Below are 26,255 nucleotides of genomic sequence, written 5' to 3' on the forward strand. Positions count from 1 at the left end.
ACTCACTCCCTCTCTACACACTATCTACAGATGAGACCGACAAAGAGAGGGACTTGTCTTTTTCTCCCATAAACAAGTAGGCATTTCAGATGGAAAGATTCTTTTTTAAGGTAAAGAAAACAATTGCTTAGTTAGACTGATTATTCTGATGTGCACTTTTTAGCTATTACTTGATTATTCTTTTTCCTCCTGCTATACAAGCATGCATACCTTGAAGATTCTGTGGGTTCAGTTCCAGGTCACCCCCGTAATGTGAATATTGTAATCAGGTGAGAGTCACATGAATATTTAGATTTTTTAGTGCATATAAAGTTTATATTTACACTATTCTGTACTCTACTACATGGGCAATAGCTTTATGTCTATAAAAACAATGTATACACAATTTAAAAATTCTTTATTGTTAAAAATGCTAAGTATCACCTGACACGTCAAGGTTACCACAATGTTGGTTCTTTCTGTTAAATAAATATTTAATTTATTTATTATTGAAGTACAGCTGATTCACAATGTCTTGTTAATTTCTGCTGTAAAGTGACTCAGTGATACATACATATATTCTCTCTCATTACAGCTTATCACAGGATATTGAATATAGCTCCCTGTGCTATACGGTAGGACCTTGTTGTATACTCATTCTGTGTTTAATGGAGAAACCCAATATTTGTAAAGAGCAATATAACAAGGTATGCCTATACACCTTTTGGGCAGTTCATTCCTGGTGACATGATGGGAAGAAGAAATAAACTTTATCAACGGTTTGGCCACTCCTCAGCCTCTCAAAGGTCTGAAGTATGTTCACTAATGGAAATGACTGGAGAAGCAACTTCTACTTCAGCACAGAAAATATGGCCTAGACTTGTCTTAAAAAGGAAGTAGGGGGGAGCTTCACTCATCTATATTATTATTAACTATAAAATAAAACCAAGAGTATTATTTATTGCCTTTAGCATTAGAAAAAAATCTTAATTCGTAATTTTCAGGTTAGGTTTTGTTGTTCAAAATCAGGGAAGTATGTGAAAGAACTATATTAGTACAATTTTTGCCTTTACAACTTATTTATAGTATAGCTAGGAATAAAGAAACTGTAACTATTTGTGCTATGTATCAAACCTGGCTATTAGACTAGACAGCTGCAAGTAATGGCCTACTTTTAAATTTGATTTATTCAATGAAATACAGGTTTTATACATAAAAAGCCAAATGAGGAGATCTTTATTTCATTCTAATTGTGAACATTTCACGAACTGATAGCCTTTCTATTTTACAGTTCATGCTATTTTTAACTAATTATTAAAAGGAAGAGAAGTCAGCATTATGTTAGCCAAACAATCTTGGAAGAGGAAGTGCCCACATGCTATGAAAGTCTGAGATGCTTACATATGGTTAAATTACATTATTTCACAATATTTTCAGACACACTATGGAACTGATTATGTACAAAAACCCAATTAGAACAAATGCTTTTAATTAGCTTATCTGTGTCATTTGAACATTCTGATAATGGTGAAGTTTAAGTGACTGTCATTTTGTTAGTTTCTAATTTACTTCACCAAGATGGTGGATCATTAATGTTTTACAATCATTTTGCTCAATTTCTATGGCTATTTTAATTCCAACCACATAACCACCCTTACTCCAAATCCTGTTGATCTGACCAGGAGAAATTAAGCAGACGATTTAAGTCAAAGCTTATAAACAAACCCAGCACTATCCATCATAGGTCAACAGCTTTGTATCTAGATTACAGGCTGCTAAATAGCTTCAGAGAGTCATTTATTAAAGGAAAATTAATGCTGACAATGGTTCTCAGCTGGTTAATCTTTTGACAAGTGTACTTTCTCACTTGTTCAAACACATATTTCAAAAAGAAGAAATAAGTTACTTAAGAGAATACCACGAAAGAAAGAATAATTCATCTTTTAATTTGTAAGTCTGTGGTATTTCCACTCTTTCCTTCTCTCATTATGTGATGTGATTATTTCCGACTTCATCATAATCGATATTCCAACGTAAGGGTCTGACCAAACTGGGTAATTCTAAAGTTCTGGCATTCCCTGGGACCACATTCTAACTTTCCACATGTATTCCTTTAACCATATGTCACTACCAAGCATAGTCCTATTGCAATGACAAAATTAAGACCTGGTCCGTCTAGTCAAAGTTATGGTTTTTCCAGTAGTCATGTATGGATGTGAGAGTTGGACTACAAAGAAAGCTGAGCACCGAAGAATTGATGCTTCTGAACTGTGATGTCGGAGAAGACTCTTGACAGTCCCTTGGACTGCAAGGAGACCCAACTAGTCAATACTAAAGGAAATCAGTCCTAAATATTCGTTGGGAGGTTTGATGCTGAAGCTGAAACTCCAATACTTTAGCTACCTGATGTGAAGAACTGACTCACTGGAAAAGATGCTGATGCTGGGAAAGATTGAAGGCAGGAAGAGAAGGGGATGACAGGGGATGAGATGGTTGGATGGCATCACCAACTCAATGGACATGAGTTTCAGCAAGCTCTGGGAGTTGGTGATGGACAGGGAAGCCTGGCGTGTTGCAGTCTATGGGGTCACAAAGAGTCAGATATAACTGAGTGACTGAAGTTATCCCAAAATAAATGCAACCATTTCAAGTTTTGAAATAACATAGAGACAGCTGGAACTCTAAAGCTGTATAAGACAATGTCATGGATTTCAGAAGACATTGTATATATTTTTATGTCTATGAATAATAAACAATAACTTTATTACTCTGCCATGAGTTTTAAATCAGATCCACTCCCCAAAATAGGAAAATATGGAATATATAACTAGGCAGCTGCTAGACTATTGGGAGTATTTATTTAAACTTATATTTTAGTAATTGTATTATATATACAAAACCAAAATATGCCCTATGCTTAATTTTATTACAGCATTTATACACCTTATTAAAACCTTTGACTTTCTTACCTGATTCCTCCATGACACCATAAATCACTTACAAGGGGGGCATTTGGGTCATGCTTATGTCAGCACTCCATTATCTATCACATTCAACAGATAGTTGTTGAGTAAATTAATTCATGAGCATGGTACAAACAGTAAAGGATCTGGAGATGAAATACCTGGTTTGGGGATGTGCTGGTTATGTTGTTATTATAAACAAATTATAAACAAATTACTTCACTTCTCTGAGGTTCTGTGTATAAAAGAGGAAAACATTAATAGCTTTTTCAGAGTGGTTTTTTCTTCACCTATATAATATCTTGAGTCCTTTCCTATTTGGTTATCTAAGCTGTCTGCTGTAGTATAATTTTAGCCTCTCTGGCTAAATAGTGGCTGGCTTGAGCCAATTCTATAAATAATGGAACCAGGCTGGTTGAAGTTAAGAACTACTAAAGTAGTCCATAGCCAGTGTCATTAAGATTACAGTGAAAACCTCTTGTAAAATCTTTCAAAAGCAACACAATTTGGGAAAGTGACAAGAAAGCTTGCATTCGTTTGGTCTTATTCATTCAACAAAATTAACCTACTAAAAATCAAGCCCTGTGCTAAGCCCTAGGGTGACAGATGAATAACATGTGTTCCCGATCCTAAGAAGTTGTTATACACTTGTGAACTAGCCCCCTCTCTCCTTAACCATCACTAAACCTGGGTTGAGTCATCACCATCTCTCACCTGAATTACTGCGACAGCCAGGTCCTACCTGATTTCTCTTCAGCTCTTGCCCCTAAAGCCTATTCTCCATACAACAGTCAGAGGGATCCTTTTTAAAATATAGCTGACCCTTGAATAATACAGAGATGGCGAGCACTGACCCCCACCCAAATGCACTTGAAAATCTGAGTCTAATTTATGGCCAGCCCTCTGCATCCAAAGAGTTAACCAATCATGGGTCATATAGTACAGAAATACTTATTACTGAAAAAAAATCTGCACATAAGTAGATCCCCTGTTGTTCAAGGGTCAACTGTATAAATCTAGTTCATGGTTCCTCCCTCCTCTGCAACCTCCAAAGTGGCCCATCATTCTCAATATAAAATCCAAAGTCCTACAAAGCGGTACATGGTGTGGTCCCTGGCTACCTCTCCTAGCTCATTTCATACCATTCTCTTCAGCACTCACTGCTTTCCAGCCATGTGGCCTCCCTGTTGCTCCTGAACCAGGTCAAGTAAGTTCCCTTCTCAAAGCCTTGGACTTGCTAGTCCTTCTTCCTGGAATGTTCTTTTCCTAGGTATTTAATACTTGTTTCCTTTATTTCATTCAGGTTTTTTCTCAAAATTCACCTCTTTAGAGAGGCCTTCCCTATCTCCGTAACATAATCATCTAAAATGGCAGCCAGCCACTCTCTATCCCCTTTTCCAGATTTAGTTTTATTCACAGCACTGATTACCATCTGCTTATGTTAACACCTCTATTTATTTGTTTCTGATCTGAATTCCCCACATTAAAATTAGCTCCAGGAGAGCAGCAACTCTGGCTTATTCACCCTGTATACACAGTGTCCAGTCCATAAGAGATGCTTAGTAAATACAGTATGTGTTTCAGAAAGAGAAAGGGGCAAAGGGAGAGCCAGGAAGTGAGTGACTACAGTACATGCAGGAGCTGTTCCCATAGATGCACAAAGCATTTGTCATTCTAGAAAGTTTCTCAAATGTAAAGTGAGATGATTAGACAAGATTATCACTGAGTTACTTTTAAGCTTTTGAAATTCTGTAATTTTGGATTCTCAAGTTCATACATATACACTTTCCCACACCCATCATATTAACACACAAAACTGAAGCAGGTTTCATTTTATGCAAATAATATATAAAAAGTTTCAGATTAGAGAAAAGAGTTAAAAAATGAATTTTTTCATGTAACGACAGTAATTAAATCTGACAAGCCTAAAGACTTGTAGTTGCCTTTGATGGTTTATCTAACGCTTTCCTGTGATGATGTCGTCTGTGTTTCTCTCCTATGACCCTAGATCAGAAAAACTGAATGCACTAGTACAGACAAATGAAAAGGCAAACGCCCAAACCATTCAAAATGGGTGGCTGACCAGCCTGCTTGTAAAGTGATAGATATCTATCACTTCTCTTGGTAGCAGTTTGATTTCAATCAACCTTACAGTGGAGAAGCACTTTAATCCAAGACCCTAAATCACCCCTCCCCTTTATAAGAAAGGTATCACAGGGAGCCTCCGTTATCTAAACTACCTTCCTTCTTTCCTTCCTTCCACTCCTACTTATAGCTGACATAAAAAAATGTGACCATCCGAAATCCATTCCTCAGTAGTTCTCAACCAAGAATGGCAAAGAAACAGTCCTTGCACCCAAGGAGTTTGACAGCTAGTGTTTGTGGCACTGTGTGGGTGCATGTGGATGGAGACAGGAAAAGAGGTAAGACAAATGCAAATATAAATAATAAAAGACTGTTAGATGCAAGCTACAGGAGAGGTAGACACACAATTGCAAGAAGTTCAAAGAAGAAAACATCAGCAGGAAATATCTATCAGTCCTTCTAACAGCTTGATAGACCTTGGTGCTAGGTACAAAGATTCAAGGAGTAAGCATATTTTCTAAATGAAAAATTGGGAACTCTTTTTTGGTATCAGGAGAATATCTGAAATACAACTGTTCTAGAAAGTCCAAAATGTAAGGTCATGATAGGTATAAAACATAGTCTTTGCTCTCAAAAAGTCTAACAAATAATTAGGAAAAAGAGACACATTCAGAAGTGAATGCCAAAAGGTAGCATCACATACCACGTGTCAGATGGATGAAGACAATCACCACCAAATACCAACTCCCACTTTCCTTCTATTTTTCAACCTCTATCATCAAAACAATACTGATTTTCAGAGAAAGAGTGAAAATCAAATAAGAAATTGATCTCAGATAGTAACGGTCTTGCTGTCAACTGTGGGTAGGCTTATGAAAAGTTTGATAAGAATACAAGTATTCTGAACCCATTTGTAAATTGTGTTCAGAGCAGTTTCAAGTAACTTGAGCATGTAATTTTGTTTGTTTTATATACAGTGAGTTCTGCCTGTTATCTAAATGCACATAATACCCTACCTCTCTTCACAACACATTTGAGCTTGCTTAGTAGAACAAAACAATCAGAAAACTGAAAATGAGAATTAAGAACAAATAACAAAATGAAACCATAAGATTTCACAATGAATTTCAAACACAGATATCAGGTTTTGTTTTATTTTGTTTTGTTTTTGGGCAAATCCTATTTGGGAGAGGAATAAAGCAGTCCCAAGGAAAATATAACTTTTCCTTGAACTAAGTTACATGCTTAAAATATTATCATTTGGAACTTTATGCAGGAGACAGTAAATAAAGTAATGGACAGTGTTCTTCATATTTTTACAAAATAGTGTAGTGATAATTTTTTTCAAGGTAAACTGAGCTAAAATTCAGTTCCTTCTTTATATCCTTTTCTGGCTAACCTTAGTCTTGTACCTGTCATATAAGTCAATATTAATAACCTTATTCTAATATTTATGTTTATCCTAATCTTTGGCATTTTTTTTTTGACAGAAGAACCAAAACGGGCTTAAGTCTCAAGTCATGCATCAACATGAATATAACCAGTAGCTAGAGACATTAATAACTGTTTCTTACTATTTCTGTAGTCTCACAGTTTCTTTTTCCATTAAGGAAAAGCTATTTTTTTCTGAAGTACTTAAATGTTTGTTTCTGCAAAAAAGAGAACTTCATAATTCACTGTATCTTCCCCTTCTTCTTTAGTTACAGGAAGCAATAACTTTCTATTTCTCTTCTTTCTCCGTAACTGGTTTCTGAATTTTTTTCTTTTTAATGAACTCTTAACTTCTCTGGTTTCCTCACCTAGCCCTGCAACAAAATGCACTATGCAATGCATACTGGAAACCCTTTTCAGTGGCTGTCATTGTGCAATGGCTTTTCATGCATCCATGCCTCTTCTGGGCATTCCTTCTTAAGAAATCTCCTTCTCTTTCTTCTTTGCCTAACTCCTGCTTATCTTTCTAGACTCAAGGGACTTCTTTGATGGTCCACTGGCGAAAACTCTGCACTCCCAATGCAGGGGACCTGGGTTCGATCCCTTGTCAGGGAACGCATGCTGTAACTAAGATCCGGTGCAGCCAAATAAATAAATAAATGAAATAAATATTTAAACAAAGATTCATCTCAGGTTAACTCTGAGAAGCAGTGAATGACCATGACCCCCTTTTTCTATTATTGTGACATTCCTAGTGATATCTCTGATAAAGCACTGATACTAATCAATGATTTTTCTGGGGTCTTGATAAGATTATTATGGGCATAATATCATGTTTGAATCTTAGCATCCAGCATGTGTCTGATAAATGATCCCTGGCTTTTTAGGAGGTAAGCAGAGAAGAAATCAATGATTAACAAAATGATCAAGAATACTAAGACAATGTTTTCTAACTTATTAAATAACACAATGTTTTTACTTTGGAATAGCATGATTCTCCACATGTGATAATGGCATTCTCACTTATTGCTGAATAAATATGCATGCACATAAGTACACATGTATGGAGATACTATCATGAACTTGAAAAATGAACATGTGATCTGGGTTAAGTGACCTGGAGTGAGGGTCACACCACTTGGACCACTTACAACACCTTTCAATCTTGGTTGCTTCATCTGAAAATGGTGATATAAAAACACTTGCCATACTTAAATTTGAAACTCAAAAGAAAGAGTACATTGGAAAGATACTGAACACAGTTTCTATGCTGGTGTTACAAAAAATTCAAATATAACAAAAAGTAAATCTACTCAATCTGAACATGTTAAAGTCTTTGGTCTAACAGCAGCAAAGAACTGAAATATGGAATTTAGCCTTAATGAGAAGCTGAACAAGAGTTCAGCTCATAATAAAAAAACTATTATGCAAGCATAGACAACTTAGAATAACCATTTATAAGTCACAAATAAGGAGGTCATTTTCAATACAATGGCTATTAGAAAGAAATCTTCAAAAACCAGAGAAGGGAGAGATGGCAATCTAAAGAGTACAATCGAGTTAGATTTGTCTTCAATACTGTAAAATCCTGCCACCAAAGCATTCTCATTGATATATAGCAAAATGTAGTAAATCACTTAATTTACTCAAAAGAACTTAAATGTTTTAACCAGTCTGCCATCAGAAGAGATCACGAAGAGGGCCAATGGGACTCGGGCTGCAATGTGAGCCGTCTTTAAAATGCAATTGTTCTAATCATTTTCTACAGATGCAGCCTCACAAGGGGCTGCTGTCACAGGGACCATTTACGACTTGTTATGGTGTCTCTATTGTTTACCAGCGACATTCGCTGAAAAAGGCGACAGCTGGGACAGAAAGCTGCTACTCAACGAACAATATAATCCCGTGAAAGTAATCAACAAATTTAAGGGTGTTAATTAACTTTACACTTTATCATGTTCAATTAGTTGTCCTTTCTAGAAAAGATTGCCGTGCACAATCAGTTTAGAGCGTGCCATGTTTGATTTGTAAGTGATCACTGTTTCTGTTTCAGAGCCCATGTCAGATGTCCTCTTGGGTTTTGGTGACACAGATGAATGGCTCTGCACATGTTAGGGGGTGATCTGGTTTAACATAAGCCAGCATAACATAACCCCTTGTTAACACTATTTCTGGCATTATCCAAGCTGGAAACAGAAAAGCAGAAACATTCACTGCACTATTCTGGAGTTGGATAAATGAAGTTTAGTTCTTCCTGCAATAAACACAGACACAAATACATGGAGAAATAAGCAATTTTTCATCATTATTTTTCAAAATAAGACTTGTCTTTCAGGGGCATGTTTGGGATCATTTCCTCCCAGCAAGATCTTGAAGCTCTGCTGCATTATGCACAAAGCACCAGTGTCTCCTCAGCCTTTACATAATGCAGACAGCCTTCTCCATGGCAGGTGAACAAATGCTAGGATGTGTTGTTAAGTACTAGCTGGTATTAAATTCTAGACTGTGACTTTCAAATCCAGACGCCCTGTTTTATGTGTGGGAAATCTTCAAGGGACTATATCAATCTATGAACACAATGTGTTTCTCTCTTACCTTTAATGCACCTGTTCTGACATGCTAAGAGTACAAGGAAAAGTTCATGATACAGTGACAATATATTCAGTATCATATTTTAATGTAACTCACTGCAGTTCCTCTGAACTGATAAATGGAGCTTTGTATCAAAATATTTCATAAGTCGCTGAATCAGTGAACAAAACCTGAAACAGGTTTGGCAGGAGGTGTCCATCGATAAGAAAACAAAAGCAAGGGACATGTTTCTCTTAAAAGAACAAGTAAAAACCATTTACGTAGGATTTTGAAACATCTTCATAAAGCTGCACCTTGCTCTTTCAGACTCTTTCCTATATAATACAAATTAAACACATACAAATAAACTACAGCTGGTTAGCTAGTTATAGACATACAAGGACAAAGCTGAACTTCTTCAAAACAGAAAAGTTGTTAACTCTGAAAGCTAATAATGTCCTAAGTTAAATATTAAAGAAGGAAATTATAGGCTCTATCTGAAACAGCTGAAACCACAATACATGGCAGCAGAAAACATTAGTTTTCTGCAGAAGATCTGCAGGGAGAAGGGAAGCGGTCGATAGATCCTTAAATTGGAAGCAATAGCCGTTCTTCTATCCCAAGTTGGCAGCTGCTACATTTGCAGACCTGGTTCATTATTTACCCATAATGACCATCAAGCTGCAGTCAAAGTCAGATCACAACAACTGTCAGCAGCTCTTTTAATTAGCCTTGTTTGAATTCAGATAAATATCACAATAGACCTGCTTATGCTGAAAGAGCAACAGAACGTCCCGCATGGAACTGGGCTGGTTTCAGGACCAACGCAGTACAGAAGCCGTCACACAGAGTGGGGATTTTTATAGGGTGGGGGTAAATCAGAGAATGAAATGGTTTGCTTTTATTTTGAAAATCACTTTAAAAAACAATTCTCTGAAAGTCACCCCAGATCAAGATGGTGCATAATGTTGGATTTGCTATGAAACTCTAGGCTCCTAAAACCTACATATCTGGAGCCCAAGGAGAGCCCAAGGAGAAAGTTAATGATGTCTTCAGAGATTGTGATTTTCAAAACTCCATCTTACAGATAACGTGTCTTTCAGCTTAAAAAACAAACAAACAAACAAAAAAAAACACTTTTAAAAGCCAAATAAAAAATCTTGTATTAAACAGCTTGTAGCCTTTGTCCTTCTGTTTGCTTTCTTTAGAAGTAGCATAATTTGCAACAGTTTTCTGTGATAGGAGTCAGATTCTTCCCTATACATTTTCTACACATTCCTTGCATTCAGCATTAACAATCACAAAGTATAGCAAGGCTAACACGCCAAATTCTGAGTGATCCAATCACTGCCGTATTTCACAAACCTCTGAGGTTCCCTTTTCCTCCAGTTTGCTTGAGAAGTAACACAAGCATGTTCACCCACCTTCTATTTTAGAGAACTGATCGTTCACCTGAGTTCTGTTTTAACTTTGGGGAAAGGTAAAAGAAGTGACGACCAACAGAGAAGGGAGAGTACAGAATAAGGAGGAAAAAGCTAAGGGCCAGGTGATAACCTGGCAGCAAATCAGAGCCAACTCAGGATAGAAACTAAAGATTAAGAGAAAGCCATGCTAATAAGTTACCGTCAGCTAACTGGGAATTACGGTCTCCAGGACCCACTGGGAACTCCTTGAGACCCTGGCCTCTGGAACTGAGGGGCAGGCACAGTTGAAGAGGTGGCGCTTGCGAGTGTGCGCCAGTCTCAGTCCACTGTCGTGCTTTCCAGCCCTTTGGTTTTTCAGTACCCTTTTGCACCATTTCGATGTTGCATAGCATCATAGTAAGAAAGGGTAATTATCGTATGTGCATGACGATCAAGAACATACTGCTGTTTACACAGGGTTTAGATCCCATTTACCATTTCCTTATTGAGTAGAAAAACAATACTATAGGAAGTAATAAAAATTATTATATTTGTGGTCAAGTACTAAAACCTGCAGAAGAAAACTTTTACTGAATACTGTGAGACCAAATATGTCGTCAAGGCAACTAGTGAATGTTGACCATGTAAGCGGTATGAGAATTCTTCGCCTGGTTTCATGAGAATGAAACATGGCAGGAAGGAATGCTTCTTGCCCTACCTCTTTTTTTTTCCCTGAAAGTAAAGAATAAGCCATATACATCATCCTATCATAGATGACAGCCTTCTCCCTCCTCACCCCTTAATACAAACTACCTCCTGACGACATTCATAGCCAGCCACTTTGTTTTGTTCAGGATGCTGAGTACGAAGTCAACTTGTCAGTCCCAGGTCTAGCTCAGTGTATTTGAATCAGAATTTATTCTGTAAGAATACCAAAGAAAACCTCACATCCAGTTGGATGGCTACTCTAAGACAAAACAGAACTATAACAAGCAATGGTCAGAATGTGAGAAATTAGAACCCCTGAACACTGTTGGTGGAAATAAGAATCGGTGCAGACGTGCAATGCAGTATGGTTCAGCTTAAAAAAGGAAAGAAATTCTAACACATGCTACAACATGAATGAAAGTTTAGGTCATTGCGTTAAGTGAAATAAGCCAGTCCCCAAAATACAAATGCTGTATGAGGTACTGAGAGCAGTCAAATTCACACTGACAGGAAGGAGATGGGCTTCCGAGGGAAAGAGGGAAATAGGCAGTTGTTGTTTAATGGGTGTGGAGCTTCAGTTTTGCAAGATGAAGAGTTCTGGAGATCAATGATCATGATGGTTGCAAATACTACTGAAATTTACACAAACTTGGTTAAGATGGTAAATTTTATGTAATATGCATTTACAACAATTAAAATTATACTAAATAAGTAAATTCAGTTCAGTTCAGTCACTCAGTCGTGTCCGACTCTTTGTGACCCCATGAATCGCAGCACACCAGGCCTCCCTGTCCATCACCAACTCCCGGAGTTCACTCAGACTCACGTCCATCAAGTCAGTAAATTAATTAAAATAAAAAGCAAAGAAAAATAATTTTTAACTGGTGGTATTCTGATGCTCTTTTGTTGACTGTGAGGGCTACTCCATTTCTTCTAAGGGGTTCTTGCCCACAGTAGTAGATATAATGGTCATCAGAATTAAATTTGCCCATTCCCATCCATTTTATTTCACTGATTCCTAAAATGTTGTTGTTCACTCTTGCCATCTCCTGCTTGACCACGTCCAATTTACCTTGATTCATGGACCCAACCTTCCAGGTTCCTATGCGATATTGTTCTTTACAGCACTGGACATTACTTTCACCATTAGTCACATTCACAACTGAACATCATTTCTGCTTTGGCCCAGCCTCTTCATTCTTTTTGGAGCTATTTCTCTGCTCTTCCCCAGTACCATACTGGACGTGACAAACCTAGACAGTGTACTAAAAAGCAGAGACATCACTTTGCTGACAAAGGTTCATATAGTCAAAGCTATGGTTTTTCCAGTAGTCATGTATGGTTGTGAGAGTTGGACCATCAAGAAGGTTGAGTGCCGAAGAACTGATGCTTTCAAATTATGGTGCTGGAGGAGATTCTTGAGAGTCCCTTAGACTGCAAGGAGATCAGACCAGTCAATCCTAAAGGAAATCAACCCTGAATATTCATTGGAAGGACTGCTGCTGAAGATGAAGCTCCTATACTTGGCCACCTGATGCGAAGAGCCGACTCATTGGAAAAGACCCTGATGCTAGGAAAGATTGAGGGCAAGAGAAGCAGGTGGCAGAGGATGAGATGGGTTAGATAAGATCACTGACTCAATGGACATCTGACCAGCCTCCAGAAGACAGTGAAGGACAGAGAAGCCTGGCGTGCGGCAGTCCACTGAGTCACAGAGTCAGACACGATTTAGTCAGAACAACAATTCTGATATTCTCACATACTGCAAAAGAACAGAGTATTTCAATGATATGCTATTAACTGTGTTTTACAAATCATTAATGCAGTTATGTACAGAGTTTTACAAATCATTACTGCAGTTGTGCAGAGAAAACTAAGGAAAGTCATACTAGTCTTACAATTTAAAAACACATAACAATTAACAGGAAATAAGTAAACGTACATAGTTGAGCCAAATGGGTAAAACGAGGGTCCTCTAATTTGCAGTATTATGCTCATTTCACTAGGCCAAATTGCCTCCCCAAAGAAAAATGCACAAATTCTGATAAGAGGTCACCCAGGAGTTAAGATGAAAAAGGAGACTAATCAAAGCACAAAAACTAGGATCAAGAACTGGTTCAACTAAAAGCATAGGCTAAACTAAAGAAGCAAATAATTTTAAATCCACGTGGACTGGTACTTGAACTATAAACAAGGGAGTAGGGGAACCCAGTATGCATACACGCCACTATACACAGGCCGTCGCACGTAAAGCAGCACCCAGTGTCTTACATGGTTGAGTGAAGGGTAGGCACGCGGAGGAGGAGAGGCCATAAAGCAAAGCGAAATGCCTTCAAGATTCAGGAGAAGGCAATAATCCCAGGATAACACTACTTGGAAGCAGAATGATGGTTATCTGGTTTGCCTAATTATGAAACCAGATTCGGGCCAAAAGAAGAGGGTTTTAAATCTGCCTTTGTGTAAACTGTAAAAACCCTCCAGGGCAAAAGCACCCAGAAAAGAGCAGCCCCCGTGGGTGAACAAACCAGAAAAAGGCTTTACCCCAAACGGACAGAAGGAGGTGAGACCACCAATACTGGCACGTGGAGAATAAACTGAATTTCAGCCCCAATTCAGGTCTCCTCACCAGGAGACAGCCTGCCGAGGGGGACACAGCAGCCTTGGGAAGACACACCAGACCTATGCTCAGGCTCCAGTTCTGACAGGACAGTGCTATTTTGGGCAAATCAACCACTTTGGGCTTTAGTGCCCTCTTCTATAAAATGAATCTCATCTCCAATTTTATTAATCTGTGAAAATGACAAATTAATCACAGTTAATTCACATATCCTCTCAGCGTTACTGAACTCCTACTGAAATCCACAGCACGGGGCAAGGCAACTTCAAGACAGAGTTACAGTCCTTGGGCCCCCAAATCTTCCAGTCCAAAACACAACTGAAAAATGTCCAGTCTAATGAGCTCAGCTGGAAATGGCAACCCACTCCAGTATTCTTGCCTGGAGAATCCCATGGACAGAGGAGCCTGGTGGGCTACAATGGGGTCTCAAAGAGTCGGACACAACTGAGCGACTTAACTTTCACTTTCAAACCTGGACAGTGTATTAAAAAGCAGATACATTACTTTGCAAACAAAAGTCTGTATAGTCGAAGCTATGGTTTTTCAGTGGTCATGTATGAATGTGAGAGTTGGACTATAAAGAAAGCTGAGCACCGAAGAATTGATGCTTTTGAACTGTGGTGTCAGAGAAGACTCTTGAGAGTCCCTTGTACTGCAAGGAGATCAAACCAGTCAATCCTAAAGGAAATCAACCCTGAATGTTCTTCATTGGAAGGACTGATGCTGAAGCTGAAGCTCCAATACGTTGGCCACCTGAGGCGAAGAGCCGACTCACTGGAAAAGACCCTGACGCTAGGAAAGATTGAAGGCAGGAGGAGGGGACGGCAGAGGACGAGATGGTTGGATGGTACCACCAACTCAATGGACATGAGTTTGAGCAAGCTCTGGGAGATGGTGAAGGACAGGGAAGCCGGGCATGCTGCAGTCCATGGGGTCACAGAGAGTCAGACATGACTGAGCGACTAAACCACAATGAGCTCAGCATGTTTTGTCCTCCCAACCTTCCTCTCACACAGACCCCAAACTGGTTCTTTCTTCTGTGCATCCTTTCGCAGTTAAGACATTACTACTATCTGTATGTGTGCTCAGTTCCTAAGTCGTGTTCAATTCTTCGCGACCCTACGGACTATCGCCCACCAGGCTCAGACTTTGTCCATGGGATTTCCTAGGCAAGAATACTGGAGTGGGTTGCCATTTCCTTCTCCAACTATCTGTATATACTACCCATATACACTAGAAATCCCTGGCAGTATTTCTCAAGGCCACTTCCTTAGAACACTACTTCTACAGGATGTTTTTGCATGTTTAGTGATATGGTTTTGTTTCTGGCCCCTGTAAGCTTTCCCATTCTCCTTCTATTAACAAATCCTCCCTCTCTGGCCAAAGAATTGTACTCATAGACTATAAAGATACCCCATCCTCAGGAAAACAGTACCTAGTCCATGGGGACAAGGAAATTCAACAAAACCAAGAGTCCTGTCCTAGGCTGCTAAGTTAAGACTGCTGAAGGCTCACATGGACAGTGTCTGCAGTAAAAGATTATGAGGCTGACAAGCAAAAAAGCATAGCAGAAACTAGCAGATAATAAAGACAAATAAAGAGTGTTTCAGCAGCATCAGCTGCTCAATTCTAGTCACTAAAACCCTGGTTCTTGAAGCTCTTCTTTCAATTTGAGTTATCCCATAAATTTCCTACCCCCTGACTCCCATCTCTTAAACTAATTAAAGGCTTTATGGTCAAACACATACTGGTTTAAACAAAGTTAAAACAGATAACTAAGAATTTAAGGGCTTATTTTAATATGAAAACATGTACCCTGAATAGTTCCAATTAACTATTGGAAAGGTTAACCAATAGTTAATCGGTTAATAGTTAATTGGTTAAAAAGGGTGACCAAAAAAAATGTATCATTTCTTAAATTTATTTGAATACAAAAAAAGAAACCTCCTCAGAATTAGTTTTCTCAGAAGCTGTCTCAGGAAATGCTACTTCAATCATCTCATTTCTTTTTAACTTTCTATATCCAGCTACTATTTTTTGTTAATTCTGATCTGAAATTTCTATTCTGGTTAATATTTTCTCAGTGTTTTCTCTCGCCCTATGTTTAATCTTTTTGCATAGCTTTTATTTCTTACTTTCTAAGCACTGCACAGCCTATGGGATCTTAGTTCCCCCCAACCAGGGATTGAACCAGGGCCCTCTGCAGTGAAAGCTGGGAGTCCTAACCACTGGACAGCCAGGGAATTCTTTCTTTCCTTTTTCCCTTTTAAAAAAAGATGTTTGGATATGTCTCTCATAGGGAGCAGACAGCTGAAGTTTTAAATAACAATCTCAAGAAAAATGAACTTAGCTAGCTTATATGTATTACAATTAGATTTATTCCTCACCTAGTTTTTGTGTTTACTTTCATTTTTCCTTAAATTACTTTCTTCCTATTCTCTTGCCTCCTGTTGGATTGATAAACATTTTCTAATATCTTTTCCGTGACCAGTGGGCTTTGGAATCTATGAATCACTTTTCTATTCTTCTAATGATAGTCCTTAAAAATTTTACATATACAAAGTTAACTATGACATTTTCCAGTAATATCTAAAGGTTTTCAGTGTTTCTATTCTCCTCTCAAACATAGTGTTGAACTTCAGCATGCATTAAGCCAGAGGATACTCACTGGCTTAATGAGTATTAAGTAGTAGAGGATACTACTCCCTCACTACACACACACCTCAAATCTTATTATTGTCCACTTTTAGCTTTACTTCTTAAACACACAAAAACAGGCCTTTTTAAACAATCAATACTTAAAGTTTGATTTGATTTTTTAGAAACTATTTATTTAGCTATGCCAGGTCTTAGTTGCAGCATGCGGAATCTTTAGTTGTGGCATGTGGATCTGGTACCCTGACTAGGGATCAAACTCGGGTCTCCTGAATTGGGAGCCTGGAGCCTTAGCCACTGGACCACCAAGGAAGTCCGACACACACACACACACACACACACACGCGCGCACACGTTGCTCTGGGCCTTCATGGCAATGTGCACACACACACACACACACGTTGCTCTGGGCCTTCATGGCAATGTGCACACACACACACACACGTTGCTCTGGGCCTTCATGGCAATGTGCACACACACACACACACACACACACACACGTTGCTCTGGGCCTTCATGGCAATGTGCAGGCTTTCTTTAGTTGTGGTGCAGAGCCCACAGGCTCAGTTGCAGCTTGTGGGCTCAGTTGCCCCACAGCATGTGGGAATCTTAGTTCCCCAACCAGGATCAAACTGGCGTCCCCTGCACTGGCAGGTGTATTTTCAACTACTATACCACCAGGGAAGTCCCTGTGATATGATTTCTAAAATCATCTTGTGTTTGTGGCTCATTTTTTAAAAATTAATGTTTTTCGGAGTATATAGTTGCTTTACAATGTAGTGTTGGTTTCTGTTCTACAGCAAAATGAATCTGCTATATGCATACATATATCCCCTCCTTCTCGGATTTCCTTCCCATTTAGGTCACCACAGACCACTGAGTAGTTCTCTATGCTATACAGTAGGTCCTTATTAGTTATCTATTTTTATATACAGTAGTGTGTAGACGTCAATCCCAATTTCCCACTAACATTTGTCATTTTGTTTTTTCCATGGTAGCCATCATAATGAATGTGAAATGGTATCTCATTGTGATTTTAATTTGCATTTCCCTAATAATTAGTGAAGTTGAACACCTTTTCATGTGCTTATTGCCCATTTGTATACCTTCTCTGGAGAAATGTTTAACTCAAGTCCTAGGCCCATTTTAAAACTGGGTTGTTTTCCGCTATTGTTAAACTCATTTCATTTTTCAAAATGTGTTTTTATTTTTGCTTTGAAAATAAAAAAAAATTAGGAGTTCTTTCCTATACTCACCTTGTTTCCTTTTAATATATACTTTCAGAATTTATTCAAAATTTGAATTTGCTTTCTTCTAGAAGTCCTACTTCAGCTGCATCCCAGTTGAATATATTTTTTTCTTTATTGTTGAGTACTATTCTTTTGCTCTCATACGATTTGAGTAAAGAACATGAACTCTTTAGAAATGTGGTTTTAAATTTCAAATGTACAGAAATTATTTTTGCTATTCATATCTCATTAAATTACATTGTTGTTAGACAATGAAATCTATAAGATATAAATTCTTTGGAGTTGGAGACTTGCTATATAGACTTGCTTTATACACGTGGTCAATTTTTAATACTTTGTCCATGTGTTTTAAGAAATACATTTCTTCAATTTCTAGATATAAGGTTCAAACTTGTTAATTGTGTTATTCAAATTATTGCATTTTAAAAAATTGTTCACCAATTGCTTAAAAGATGTATACTGAAATGTCTCACTATTATGGTGGACAATTTCTCCCTATGGTTGTCTTCTTTTTTGCTTTATAAATTTTTAAGGTTATTTTGTATGTGCAGTATGTATGTTTTTTAAGTAGGTCTGGTGAAGATAAAGTCTCTTAATTTTCCTTTAACTGAGAATGTCTCTATTTCACTTTCATTCCTGAAAGATATTTTGCCATATATAGAATTCTGGTCTCAGCACTAAAAATGTTGTTCCACTGCCTTCTGGGCTTCATGGTTTTTCTGAAGTCACTCATATCACTGTTCCCTGTAATGCATTTTTCTCTGGCTGCTTTCAAGATAATTTTCTTTCTCTCTGGTTTTTGGCAGTTTGTTTATGATATATCTAGGCATTAATCTCTCTGAGTTTATCCTGTTTCAGGCTCGCTGAACTTACTGGATTTATAAGATTTTCTTTTGTCAAATTTGTGGCACTTTCAGTCATTTTTTCCTTCAAACTTTTTTTTTTTTTTTTGCACCACACTGTCTCATCTCCTTTGGGAACACCAATGGCACATACACCTTTTGATGGTATTTCATAGGGTCCTGAAGCTCTGTTCATTGTTTAAAGTATTTTTATCCTCTGTTGTTCAGAATGAATAATTCGCATTCATGTCATTTCTATCTTCAAATTCACTGACTCTTACCTTTGTCATATCCACTCTGCTTTTAAATACATTCTGTGGTTCTTTTTTTCCCCAAATTTCTGGTTATTGTATTTTTCAGTTATAAAATTTCAATTTGGTTCTTTCTTACAGCTTCTATTTCTATACTTCTTGGAACATGGTTATGACAGCTATTTTAAAGTCTTTGCTTGATATGAAACATTTGCATAATCTCAAGTTGGCATCTTGATAGCCTTTTTCACTCGAGAATTTTTCAGATTTTCCTGGTTCTTTCTATGTCAAGTTAATTTTTCAGCGTATCACAGACATTTGGAATATTATATGCTATGAGACTCTGGGTCTTACTCAAATTCTATGAAGAATATTGCATTTTGTTTTTTTGTCTGTTTGCTTTACCAATTGACCAGGTAAGAGTCAAGCTACAAACTGCTATTTGCTTTTTGTGTATTGTGGTTTCAATGTCAGTTCGGTTTTTAAAGTCTCAGTGGTGATATTTGAATTGTACTGCGTGTGCATCAGCAGGGGCCAGTCTGTCTATCCCATAGTGAAAGTGAAAGTGAAAGTAAAAGTGGAGTCGCTCAGTCGTGTCCGACTCTTTGCGACCCCATGGACTGAAGCCTACCAGGCTCCTCCCTCCATGGGACTCTCCAGGCAAGAGTACTGGAGTGGGGTGCCATTTCCTTCTCCAGTCTATCCCATAGTTAAGTTCTTAAAGCTTTTGGTATGCTGTTTAGGGAGAAGTCCACGCTGTGTGGCTCTGGGATGGACCCAAAAGTGCACACAAAACTAAGGGATCCCTTTTTCTTGAGTCCCTTCCCATCTGTGAACTCCCGCCAGCCCCCACTCACTGACACTCCAGTACCCCCACTTCAGTCTTCTCCCTCTTCTGGTCCTCTGGCTATGTGCATGGGTGCTCAGTTGTGTCTGACTCTTTGCAACCCCATGGACTGTAGCCTGCCAGGCTCCTCTGTCCGTGGGATTTTCTAGGCAAGAATACTGAAGTGGGTTGCTATTTCCTTCTCCAGAGGATCTTCCCAACCCAGGGATCGAACCCACATCTCCTGCATCTCCAGTAATGGCAAGAAGATTCTTTTATTACTTGAGCCATCAGGGAAGCCCCATCCCCGCTACCAATCCTCCCCCTATTCTGGTCCTCCGGCTGTATAGTCCTGCAATTTGTACAACTAGGTCTGTCTCTGGGTACCAGGAGCAGAAGAATAAAGAAAGTAAAAAGCAAGGGAATTTTCCCACACTCTTTGGACCACAGTTTCTGTGGTCAGAGAGATGGATTTCCTTCCTAAGATCTTTAAGAATCTGTATGCCTGCTGCTGCCACAAGAGAACTGCAGTTTCAGAAGTAAGACTTACCTTTTAAATAAGCCCTGCCCGTGGCAGAGCTGGGAGGAAAAAAAATAAAGAATTTCTTCCTGTTTCATGGGGCCTTTCTTTCTGCTCCTTGGACTAGAAAGTACCCTTTCCTCAGAACTCTTTTTGTTTGTACTCATGCATAGCTTCAGAATTCGAGCTGTCTTTGAAACCAGGCTGGGAGATCTGGGGGTGGGGAGGGATGTTAGGTGGATTCCTGTTTTTTGTGGATTTACGTCAATCTTGGAAATTCTTAGACATTATCATTTAGACCATTTTCCCCCATTACATCTGGGAATTCCAATCAGACATATTTGACTTTTTCTATCCATGTAGTCATGCCTCTTAACTTTCCTATTTTTCATCTCCAAGTCTTTCTGTAATACATTTGGGTGATTTCTTTAGATCTCTCTTCCTATTTACTAAATCTCTCTTCAGCTCCCTCTCCAATGCCCTTTAACTCATCTATTAACTTTTAAATTTCAATATTTTTTTCCAAATTTGAGTGGTTGATCCTTCTTGATACTCTCTCGTTCTTTGTTCATTTATTTTTAATTCTATGTTTGTCATTTTAAAATGTTTTATATATAGTAATTATATACATTCTGTTTGGGGGTTTTAGTATCTGTAGCTCTTCAGGACCAAGAGCTTTAGGGATTTGTTTGTTCCTGTTAATTCTTGTGCTGGAAACTTGCCTTATGTTTTAGATATATATATTTTTTGTCAGCTCGTATTTACTAAGCTGAATACTTGTGAATTCCAAGAGGTCTGGATTGAGGGTGATTTTCTCCAGAGAGGATTTTCATTCTTTCTGTGGATGACAAGCCCTACTAGCCTTACCAACTCAGAAACTGAACTTACTGTTTGAGTGTTTCCCCAACTGGGTTAGTTGCTTAAATTTGAACACTATACCTGAGATCAGACCTACTGTTACAAAGATTTGGAGGGGAGAGCAAGGCTGATATATTATGCAAACTGTCAGTTCGGTTCAGTTGTTCAATCATGTCCGACTCTTTGCAACCCCATGGGCTGCAGCATGCCAGGCTTCCCGGTCCATCACCAACTCCAGGAGCTTACTCAAACCCATGTCCATTGAGTTGGTGATGCCATCCAACCATCTCATCCTCTGTTGTCCCCTTCTCCTCCTGCCTTCAATCTTTCCCAGCATCAGGGTCTTTTCCAGTGAGTCAGTTCTTCGTGTCAGGTAGCCAAAGTATTGGAGTTTCAGCTTCAGCATCAGTCCTTCCAATGAATATTCAGGACTGATTTCCTTTAGGATTGACTGGTTGGATATCTTTGCAGTCCAGGGACTCTCAAGAGTCTTCTCCAATACCACAGTTCAAAAGCATCAATTCATAGGTGCATAGCCTTCTTTATGGTCCAACTCTCATATCCATACATGACTACTAGAAAAACCATAGCTTTGACTAGACGGACCTTTGTTGGCAAAGTAATGTGTCAACTTTTTAAAATGCTGTCTAGGTTGGTCACAGTTTTTCTTCCAAGGAACAAGCGTCTTTTAATTTCAAGGCTGCAGTCACCATCTGCAGTGATTTTGGAGCCAAAAAAAAAAAAAAAGTCTCTCACTGTTCCATTGTTTCCCCATCTATTTGCCATGAAGTGATGGGATGAGATGCCATGATCTTATTTTTCTGAATATTGGGTTTTAAGCCAGTTTTTTCACTCTCCTTTTTCACTTTCATCAAGAGGCTCTTTAGTTCTTCACTTTCTGCCATAAGAGTGGTGTCATCTGCACATCTGAGGTTATTGATATTTGTCCCGGCAATCTTGATTCCAGCTTGTGCTTCATCCAGCCAAGTTCATTCATTTCTCATGATGTGCTATGCAAATAAGTTAAATAATAAGCAGGGTGGCAATATACAGCCTTGAGGTACTCCTTTTCCAATTTGGAACCAGTCTGTTGTTCCATGTCCAGTTCTAACTGTTGCTTCTTGACCTCCATACAGATTTCTGAGGAGGCAGGTCAGGTGGTCTGGTATTTCCATCTCTTGAAGAATTTTCCACAGTTTGTTGTGATCCACAAAGTCAAAGGCTTTGGTGTAGTCAATAAAGCAGAAGTAGATGTTTTTCTGGAGCTCTCTTGCTTTTTCGATGATCCAGCAGATGTTGGCAATTTGATCTCTGGTTCCTCTGCCTTTTCTAAACCCAGCTTGAACATCTGGAATTTCACGGTTACCACCATAGATAGTGCGGTTTTTCCAGTAGTCTTTAATCTACTTTATCAGCAGGGATATTATCTACAGACCACCCTTTTTCCAGAGGATACGGCTTCTGGGTATTTTGGCTTTTAGGAAGTAGGGGAATATGAGGCAGGGGTCAGCTTTCCCAACTGGTGTGAGCACAAGGCCTAGTTTCCCATTACACTTTGATTCTTTGTTCATCAGTATTAATCCCTAAAGCTCCTGGTTCCTGAAATCAACATTTGCCTCTGGAGCAGCCAAAGCTTCTGGATTTATTACTCTGCCTTCAGGTTACAGGCATATCCTGTTTTATTGCGCTTTGCTTATTGCACTTCTCAGATAGTATGGGTTTTTTTTTTTTTTAAACAAATTGAAGGTTTTTGGCAACCCTATGTTGTCAGATGATGGTTAGCATTTTTTTTAGCAATAAAGTATTTTTTAATTAAGGTATGCACATTATTCTTTAGACATAATGCTATTGCTCACTTAACAGACTACAATATACTATAAACATAACTTTTATATGCACTGGAAAACCAAACAATTCATGTGACTCACTTTATTGCACTGGTCTGGAACTGAACCAGCAATATCTCAGAGATACGCCTGTATTATTAAATTATTTGGTCACTGAGGATTTCTCTTATTTTTTGAAGTATCTGAAATGCATTTAAAAGTATGTTTGTTGTAATTTATCCTGCACCTAGGTGTCTTATTTTAACATACCTAATTCACTATACTGCCAGAAGAAGCAGATAGATATGTAAAAAAAGAAAACAGAACATGTCCTTAAATGTCAAAGGCATGATTGATTTCCATGTTATTTTTATGCTGAGATATCTTTAATTCTTTTATGATAATAAAAAAGGTTTTATCTTTACCATTAGCACCTGTGTTACACTAAAAATTTACAACAGAATGTTGCTTTTATGGCATCTACTTTTACAAGTGAAATCCAGAAATTTTATCCAGGTAGAGCAGCCAATCAAGTTTATGAATATTTTTCATGAAAGTAATCTAAAAGAAAACATTAGGTTTTGGGAGTCTCTAGATTACTTTGTGTTTTTGTTTGGTTTACAACTCATAAAATATATTTACTACACATAAATCAAATACTTACAGAGTATTTCCTACATAGAAGGAATTCACTCTTGGTTCTTCAGAATATAAAAAAATAATTAAGACCCAATTCCTGCTCAAGTTAATTTTTGTGATCCAGAACAAGGATTACTCCATTATAAAATTAATCTTAATACAAAGACAACTGCCATAAGAAAAGCCAAAATGGAAAAATAAAACAAAACAAAAACAAACAAACAAAAAAGAAAAGCCAAAATGTTCAAAATTCAAAAGAAGGAAATGTCACATTCATTTATGGAATAAAACTAGGAAAAGAATGTAGGAGAATCTTCACTAAAAAGATCAGTTCAATATGGGCCATGAAAGATGATTAAGACTAGGATATGCTAGCAGGGAAAGATTTGGGGCAAAGAGAGAAATTCTAGAAGTGAACTACAAAAGCAAATACATAAAGGTATAAAAGTACGAATCTGTTCAGAAAATAATAAGCAGCTCAATTTGAAACAATTAAAACTCCAGAAACTGACTCTCACTTAATAGTCCTTAAATATGCCCTTTTGCAGTTCCAAACCTTCAAAACTATCTTTTTCTTAAAATACCCTAACCCAACTATAAAATACATGGTAACACTCATCAGCTCAGGAAAGTAACTGACTTTGAACTTATTCAATCTGATAAATACATATAATCCAAACTATATCATCATCTCATCATGGAACTTGCTTATACAACTGTTACAGCAACTATAAATCTGCAATGTAATGGGTTACTTTTTCCATGCCCATCTCATTGCCTTTTCATTTTGCTGATGACTTCCTTTGCTGTGCAGAAACTTTTTAGTTTGATGTAGTCCTACTTATTTGTTTTTACTTTTATTGCCTTGCTTTTGGAATCAGATCCTCTAAAAAAAAAAAAAAATCACTAAGACTGATGTCAAGGAGCTTACTGCCTATGTTTTCTTCTAGGGCTTTTATGGTTTCAGTTCTTACATTCAAATGTTTAATCCATTTTGAGTTAATTTTTGTCTATGGTGTTAGGATAGTAGTCTAGTTTCATTTTTAGGCATGTGATTGTCTCAACATCATTTATTTAAGAGACTATCTTTTCCCCATTTTATATTCTTGCCTCCTCTGTCATATATTAATTGACCATGTATGCATGGGTTTATTTCTCTGCCCTCTATTCTTTTCCATTGTTCTGTATGTCTGCTTTTATGGCAATACCATACAGTTTTGACTACCACAGCTTTGTAATAGTTTGAAATCAGGGAGTGTGATGCTTCCGGCTTTGTTCCGCTCAAGATTGCTGTGGCTACTGGAGGTTTTCTGTGGTCCCATACAAATTTTGCTGCTGTTCAGTTGCTCAGTCATGTCTTGACTCTTTGCAGCCCCATGGACTGCAGCATGCCAGGCTTCCCTGTCCTTCACAATCTCCCAGAGCTTGCTCAAACTCATGTCCACTGAGTTGGTGATGCCATCCAACCATCTCATCCTCTCATCCCCTTCTCCTCTTACCTTCAATCTTTCCCAGTATTAGAGTCTTTTCCAATGCATTGGCTCTTCATATCTGGTAGCCAAAGTTCTGGAGTTTCAGCCACAGCATCAAATTTTAAGATTACTTGTTTTGCTTCTATGGAAAATGCTATTGGAATTTTGACTGGAACTGAATCTATAGATTGCTTTGGGTAATATGGACATTTTTAACAATATTAATTATTCCAATCCATGAACAACATAGAATATTGTTCCAATTATTTGGATCATCTTCAACTTCTGGGCTTCCCTGGTGGCTCAGACGGTGAAGTGTCTGCTGCCAATGCAGGAGACCCAGGTTTGATCCCTGGGTCAGGAAGATCCCCTGGAGAAGAGGATAGCTACCCACTCCAGTATTCTTGCCTGGAGAACTCCATGGACAGAGGAGCCTAGTGGGTTACAGTCCATGGGGTCACAAAGAGTGGAACACAACTGAGTGACTAACACATACACAACTTTTTTAATTAATGTGTCAACAGTTTTCAGTGTATAATTTTTTTACCTTCATTAAATTTAGTAATAGGCACTTTATTCTTTTTAAAACAATTTAAAACGAGATCGTTTTCTTAATGTACTTTAGGTGTAAAATGAACACCAGATTTTGAAGACTCAGTACGGAAAAAAAGGATGTAAAAATACATCAGTAATTTCTACATTGATTACATGTTTAAAAAATGTTAACATTTTAGATATTCTGGCCTAAATGAAATATTATTAAATTCTATTCCTGTATTTTAAAATACTTTTTAAATGTGACTACTAGGAGGTTTTAAATTATCCATATGACTTGCATTATATTTCTATCGGACAGTGCTGTTTTCAGAGTCTAAACCTAAAATTTAAAAATTTTGAAACTGCAGCACACTATAAATAGAAATCAAGAAGAAGAACTTGTTTTATAGAAAAGATGAGCCTGACTTAGAAAAAAAGAGTTTAACTTAAGGAGTTAAATTAATAAAAATGCAGGTCCAGAAAGTAAAAAAAAACTGTGATGGAAATACAGAATTAGGAAAACATTTCAGAGATGAGCTACTTGAAATTTTAGAAGAGTAAGTGAATCTCACAGGAAAATTTAGAGCCCACAGCCTAGAAAGAGGAGGAAGAAGCAGTAAGTTGATTTTCTTAAAGAATAAAAAGGGCTGGCATCCTGGCTGGCATTCCAAGCTGAATCTCTGAAATCATTTCCCACAGAAACATGATACTTATCATAATTTAGGAATATCCTGTGTTGACTACATTTGATAGAAAAAAGGACCTGAATATACTAGAAAATGTTGTTTCCAAGGAAAAGTATATTCCAAATTCAAACAGGTA

At 37.8% G+C, this 26,255-nt stretch overlaps 1 protein-coding gene across 1 annotated transcript in view; it reads right to left on the reverse strand.

The window, feature by feature from the left end:
* The window catches only part of HIBADH (3-hydroxyisobutyrate dehydrogenase), a 108,340-nt gene that overhangs the window by 18,012 nt on the left and 64,073 nt on the right, over window positions 1-26,255 (reverse strand). The gene's annotated exons all lie outside the window — the stretch shown is intronic.

The sequence above is a fragment of the Bos indicus x Bos taurus genome, chromosome 4 (genome assembly GCF_003369695.1).
Source record: "Bos indicus x Bos taurus breed Angus x Brahman F1 hybrid chromosome 4, Bos_hybrid_MaternalHap_v2.0, whole genome shotgun sequence".
Classification (NCBI taxonomy): Eukaryota; Metazoa; Chordata; class Mammalia; order Artiodactyla; family Bovidae; genus Bos; species Bos indicus x Bos taurus.